We start from the raw sequence: 7,859 nt of genomic DNA on the forward strand, positions 1-7,859 counted from the left end.
CAATTCTGATATTACACGAATATTCTACACCCCTATAAAATGTAACATGGTCCGTCCTACCACTTTAAGCGGCTTCTCACATTTCATTCCGACAATACCTGGCTCATTTCTCTTTCCCAAGTGTTTTTTTTTTTTTTTTGTTGTTGTTGTTGTAGGTAACCGTTGTCATTGTAAATTTTCGTTAGAGAATATTCATTTGAGTGTTGTTGAGGGATAAACATGTTCATTCAATTTCTCGATATTGTAAATTGTGTGTTTTGGTTTTTGTTTTTAGATTTAGTGAAATCACACTTTTCATTTATCACTGAACCTCAAATTAGGAGGAAAATGAGCCAAAAGTGCAAGGACCTCAGGATTGCACAAAGCAAGAGAATTAAAAGAAACAATACAGGAGTATCTTTATAAATTTAAGTTCCTTTTAACTGTGTTCACAAACAGTTCTTTTCATGTTTGTACCTTTTGTTTTTCTTCTTCCGAGAATGTAACTTATTTCGTATTATATTAGACTTTAAAATATATCAATAATAAATATATATTTTATTGGCATAAGAAATTTGAAATGCTCTTAACAATTCAATATGTAAAGTAAGACTACCATTTCAATTTTCTAAGAAGCGTATAACTAGCGCATACACATAAAAATATATTAGGTATATATTTACCGTGTTACCACATTACTAGTCAATATAAAGTTAATAACCCATTTCAAAATTATTTTTAATAAGGAGAAGGCACGAGTTTAATAGGTTAAAATCTTGGAAAATAATATCAGTACCAGAGACAATTAGTTGTACGAAGCAATTGTTTTCGACAAATAATCAAAATTATGAACATTCATTAGTTAATTTTTTGTTTTTATTTTTATACCTGTAACTTATTCTATTTTTTTGTTGGGGAGAATAAAAAGTTGCAAAAAACAACAAAACTAATGTGTCCTGTTTTCTTATATTGCATGTTATTAAAGATACACACAACTGCAGTTACTGTCAGATGTGAATTATTTTACAGAATGAAAACAACAACAACAATATAGTGCAAGAGTAAATGTTTTCGAAAGTCCGTATCATATACTGCATCTAATTTCCTTGCTTAACAGAAACGGGGTACGTCAGTTATTGTTTGCTATGCATGACTACAGAATTCTTGAAATCCATCCATTCTTTATATTACAGTAACTTTTTGAAATATATTCTAACAGTCATGGCAACCATAGTTCAGAAAGTAAGCATTAAATCATTAGTAACAAGAAAGACAAGTGAAAACCGATAACTAAAGACTTTCTGATAGATAACTGTGTAAAATATATTTAAAAAAAAAAAGACCCAGCATGGCCAGGTAAACAAGGCGCTCTACTCCTAATTTGAGGGTTGCGGGTTCGAATCTCCGTTGCACGAAACTTGTTCGCCCTTTCAGCCGTGGGGGGCGTGATAATGTGACTATCAATTCCACTCACCGTTAGCAAAAGAGTAACCCGAGAGTTGGCGGTGGGTGGTGACGACCAGCTAGCTGCCTTCCACTGCCTAACTTTGAGCGAAATTCAAAACCAAAGAATTAGTGAATAAGTAAAGAAACAGCCCCTGTTAATCGCCTCATTAACATAATTCTGTTGAATGTGAACATAAGTATTAAAGTCTCTAAAGCTAAAAGAAGAAGAAAATACATTTCTCTATCATTTAAAATAAATTAGATTTCCTAATGATAAATTACGAAGAATCAACAATACCAACATGGAAAAGATAGTACATTAAATATTATATATAACATTACATAACTACATCGGACTGATTTAGATTATATATAGATTCTGCTTAACTCTTATAGTACGAAATGCCACACGTCCCCAAAGCAGGAATATGTACATAACGTGTATCACGTTAGGACTAGTCAACCTGGTGACCAAAGACTTTCCAAAGGTTAACGCGTTGAGCTAGTCTTCCAAAACATTAACCAACGCCACTTTCCGAACGTGTATATTCAGTAACTGCAATGCAGTCTATAAAAAAAATATTACGATAATTAGTTGTTACTGGAAGGATACTGTTTCTTCAGGTCACATATCAGACTAAAAAAAAAAAAAAGTCCTTTCGTGGATACTGTTATCTTCTTATGGAACCACACTACCTTTCGACATTAAGACATTCACAAAAGGAAACAAAGAAAAGCGACGTTTATTATACAAACACGTGTATGTGTGTGAAATTACAAGAGATTCACAAGTATTTTGTGACATCTTGTGAGCGGCTCGTTTTCCTCAGTCTTTCCGAATATTTTACTCTTGACTAATTGGAAATCACTAATGAAATCGGAACGAAACAGCCATCTTAACGTCCAGAGATCTGGCTTTAAGGAACTGATGTTCTTTCTTGAGTCCCCCGCTAGTACAGCTGTGTGTCTCCGGATTTACAACTCTAAAATCAGGGGTTCGATTCCCCTCGGTGGGCTGATCAGATAGCCCGATGTGGCTTTGCTATAAGAAAAACACACAAACACACCCTCTTTCTTGATTATTTCAAAAAGCGACTGCAAGTAAAGAAAAGTAAGACGAACGAGAATTAGGAAGAAAATGTCAGAAAAGAATTATATTTATTGCAAATAAGCAGAACTTACATTTTCATATTTAAAGACGATATGTTCTTCGACGAGACAATGACGTAAAGGAAAAATTAAGAAACATACGTGTTAAAGCTAGATCCCTATTTCTCCGTACAAGTGAGTTTGCGGTGTCTTACGGGCTACGGTAACGATTCCCTGTTTCCATAAAAGAACCTAAATCAGACGATAAAGAGTTTTTATTCAACAGCTGTAATACCTAGTGGGACGTCTTATTCATATACCTCCTTCAATCCGTATTCACGTAAAAGTAAACACACATTTCAATTTACTTTTCATAGTCTCTCAGACACAGCATTTTGCTCTTCATAGACGAAAACGGACATTGGATTGAATTGAACTCAAACTCAAATACACATCGAAAGTACGTGGGTCTGGAATGATGAATAGGCCATTATTTCATGGCGTACAAATGATATTACTTGGTGGTTGTTTGTTTCGTCATGTATGATGATTAACTTGTGACACAGGTAATCGAGAATTGTAGGTCACTCTAGTGACTTTGTATAAAAACCGCTTTATGAAAAGTTACTTTCGGCTGGGGGTTGTGGCGTGCTCCTGTAATCTAGCTACTTGGAGGCCGGAGTTGGTGGACGGTTTGAGGTTGGGAGTTCTGCTGTATACTGACCTATGTTGATCGGGCGTCCGCACTAAGCTCGGCGTCGATATGGTGATCTTCGGGGAGCCGAGGATCACCAGGTTGATTAATGAGGAGCGAACCGGCCCAGGGCGGAAACGCAGCAGGCAAAAGTTCCCGCGTCGTGCAGTAGTGGGATCGCGCCTGTGAATAGGCAGTATGGAGTAGCCCATCCGACATAGTCGGACTCAATTCCCTTTACGTTTCTTCTTTCCTTTTAACTTTATTTTTTTTATTATATATATATAGCTTGACCATTTCGTTTTTCTGAACTCACACATGCTTCCTTATAAAACTCACAAAATGTAAATCGCCACACTCTAGAAATTTAACTGCCATTTGCTCACAACGCCATCTACACGTACAGAAAATACATTATGCACTTTCCGAATTCAACAAAGCAGCCTTCAAATTTACAAACCGGCACTACTCAACCAAAGTGAAATTTTAAAATCATCTCGTTTATTAAGAAGAATCCGTCAAAATTTTAAGCCAACGACAAAACGAACATTCAGGACGAATTAGCAGAGTCTCGCGTAATATCTATGACCTCTTTAAATGCATCTCTTTTGGAAATAACGACCTCAATCACCTTCTTTACACGTCAATTTTTACTTAGGTTAATGTTATAATTCCAATGTTTCAATGACATAACTTCTTACTTACATGAGAATCTTAAAATATATTGTTTATCATACTGCAGCTATTACATAAAATCAAGAACGATCTTTAATTACTTACAATGATTCGTTCTATTATTATTAAGACTCAACAATTTCATTTTCTTCTCTTCTTAGCAGTCAATTCTGATATTACACGAATATTCTACACCCCTATAAAATGTAACATGGTCCGTCCTACCACTTTAAGCGGCTTCTCACATTTCATTCCGACAATACCTGGCTCATTTCTCTTTCCCAAGTGTTTTTTTTTTTTTTTTTTTGTTGTTGTTGTAGGTAACCGTTGTCATTGTAAATTTTCGTTAGAGAATATTCATTTGAGTGTTGTTGAGGGATAAACATGTTCATTCAATTTCTCGATATTGTAAATTGTGTGTTTTTTTTTTTTTTTTTAGATTTAGTGAAATCACACTTTTCATTTATCACTGAACCTCAAATTAGGAGGAAAATGAGCCAAAAGTGCAAGGACCTCAGGATTGCACAAAGCAAGAGAATTAAAAGAAACAATACAGGAGTATCTTTATAAATTTAAGTTCCTTTTAACTGTGTTCACAAACAGTTCTTTTCATGTTTGTACCTTTTGTTTTTCTTCTTCCGAGAATGTAACTTATTTCGTATTATATTAGACTTTAAAATATATCAATAATAAATATATATTTTATTGGCATAAGAAATTTGAAATGCTCTTAACAATTCAATATGTAAAGTAAGACTACCATTTCAATTTTCTAAGAAGCGTATAACTAGCGCATACACATAAAAAATATATTAGGTATATATTTACCGTGTTACCACATTACTAGTCAATATAAAGTTAATAACCCATTTCAAAATTATTTTTAATAAGGAGAAGGCACGAGTTTAATAGGTTAAAATCTTGGAAAATAATATCAGTACCAGAGACAATTAGTTGTACGAAGCAATTGTTTTCGACAAATAATCAAAATTATGAACATTCATTAGTTAATTTTTTGTTTTTATTTTTATACCTGTAACTTATTCTATTTTTTTGTTGGGGAGAATAAAAAGTTGCAAAAAACAACAAAACTAATGTGTCCTGTTTTCTTATATTGCATGTTATTAAAGATACACACAACTGCAGTTACTGTCAGATGTGAATTATTTTACAGAATGAAAACAACAACAACAATATAGTGCAAGAGTAAATGTTTTCGAAAGTCCGTATCATATACTGCATCTAATTTCCTTGCTTAACAGAAACGGGGTACGTCAGTTATTGTTTGCTATGCATGACTACAGAATTCTTGAAATCCATCCATTCTTTATATTACAGTAACTTTTTGAAATATATTCTAACAGTCATGGCAACCATAGTTCAGAAAGTAAGCATTAAATCATTAGTAACAAGAAAGACAAGTGAAAACCGATAACTAAAGACTTTCTGATAGATAACTGTGTAAAATATATTTAAAAAAAAAAGACCCAGCATGGCCAGGTAAACAAGGCGCTCTACTCCTAATTTGAGGGTTGCGGGTTCGAATCTCCGTTGCACGAAACTTGTTCGCCCTTTCAGCCGTGGGGGCGTGATAATGTGACTATCAATTCCACTCACCGTTAGCAAAAGAGTAACCCGAGAGTTGGCGGTGGGTGGTGACGACCAGCTAGCTGCCTTCCACTGCCTAACTTTGAGCGAAATTCAAAACCAAAGAATTAGTGAATAAGTAAAGAAACAGCCCCTGTTAATCGCCTCATTAACATAATTCTGTTGAATGTGAACATAAGTATTAAAGTCTCTAAAGCTAAAAGAAGAAGAAAATACATTTCTCTATCATTTAAAATAAATTAGATTTCCTAATGATAAATTACGAAGAATCAACAATACCAACATGGAAAAGATAGTACATTAAAATATATAACATTACATAACTACATCGGACTGATTTAGATTATATATAGATTCTGCTTAACTCTTATAGTACGAAATGCCACACGTCCCCAAAGCAGGAATATGTACATAACGTGTATCACGTTAGGACTAGTCAACCTGGTGACCAAAGACTTTCCAAAGGTTAACGCGTTGAGCTAGTCTTCCAAAACATTAACCAACGCCACTTTCCGAACGTGTATATTCAGTAACTGCAATGCAGTCTATAAAAAAAATATTACGATAATTAGTTGTTACTGGAAGGATACTGTTTCTTCAGGTCACATATCAGACTAAAAAAAAAAAAAGTCCTTTCGTGGATACTGTTATCTTCTTATGGAACCACACTACCTTTCGACATTAAGACATTCACAAAAGGAAACAAAGAAAAGCGACGTTTATTATACAAACACGTGTATGTGTGTGAAATTACAAGAGATTCACAAGTATTTTGTGACATCTTGTGAGCGGCTCGTTTTCCTCAGTCTTTCCGAATATTTTACTCTTGACTAATTGGAAATCACTAATGAAATCGGAACGAAACAGCCATCTTAACGTCCAGAGATCTGGCTTTAAGGAACTGATGTTCTTTCTTGAGTCCCCCGCTAGTACAGCTGTGTGTCTCCGGATTTACAACTCTAAAATCAGGGGTTCGATTCCCCTCGGTGGGCTGATCAGATAGCCCGATGTGGCTTTGCTATAAGAAAAACACACAAACACACCCTCTTTCTTGATTATTTCAAAAAGCGACTGCAAGTAAAGAAAAGTAAGACGAACGAGAATTAGGAAGAAAATGTCAGAAAAGAATTATATTTATTGCAAATAAGCAGAACTTACATTTTCATATTTAAAGACGATATGTTCTTCGACGAGACAATGACGTAAAGGAAAAATTAAGAAACATACGTGTTAAAGCTAGATCCCTATTTCTCCGTACAAGTGAGTTTGCGGTGTCTTACGGGCTACGGTAACGATTCCCTGTTTCCATAAAAGAACCTAAATCAGACGATAAAGAGTTTTTATTCAACAGCTGTAATACCTAGTGGGACGTCTTATTCATATACCTCCTTCAATCCGTATTCACGTAAAAGTAAACACACATTTCAATTTACTTTTCATAGTCTCTCAGACACAGCATTTTGCTCTTCATAGACGAAAACGGACATTGGATTGAATTGAACTCAAACTCAAATACACATCGAAAGTACGTGGGTCTGGAATGATGAATAGGCCATTATTTCATGGCGTACAAATGATATTACTTGGTGGTTGTTTGTTTCGTCATGTATGATGATTAACTTGTGACACAGGTAATCGAGAATTGTAGGTCACTCTAGTGACTTTGTATAAAAAACCGCTTTATGAAAAGTTACTTTCGGCTGGGGGTTGTGGCGTGCTCCTGTAATCTAGCTACTTGGAGGCCGGAGTTGGTGGACGGTTTGAGGTTGGGAGTTCTGCTGTATACTGACCTATGTTGATCGGGCGTCCGCACTAAGCTCGGCGTCGATATGGTGATCTTCGGGGAGCCGAGGATCACCAGGTTGATTAATGAGGAGCGAACCGGCCCAGGGCGGAAACGCAGCAGGCAAAAGTTCCCGCGTCGTGCAGTAGTGGGATCGCGCCTGTGAATAGGCAGTATGGAGTAGCCCATCCGACATAGTCGGACTCAATTCCCTTTTTACGTTTCTTCTTTCCTTTTAACTTTATTTTTATTATATATATATAGCTTGACCATTTCGTTTTTCTGAACTCACACATGCTTCCTTATAAAACTCACAAAATGTAAATCGCCACACTCTAGAAATTTAACTGCCATTTGCTCACAACGCCATCTACACGTACAGAAAATACATTATGCACTTTCCGAATTCAACAAAGCAGCCTTCAAATTTACAAACCGGCACTACTCAACCAAAGTGAAATTTTAAAATCATCTCGTTTATTAAGAAGAATCCGTCAAAATTTTAAGCCAACGACAAAACGAACATTCAGGACGAATTAGCAGAGTCTCGCGTAATATCTATGACCTCTTTAAATGCATCTCTTT

The sequence above is a fragment of the Tachypleus tridentatus genome, chromosome 3, assembly GCF_004210375.1.
Source record: "Tachypleus tridentatus isolate NWPU-2018 chromosome 3, ASM421037v1, whole genome shotgun sequence".
NCBI classification, from domain to species: Eukaryota; Metazoa; Arthropoda; class Merostomata; order Xiphosura; family Limulidae; genus Tachypleus; species Tachypleus tridentatus.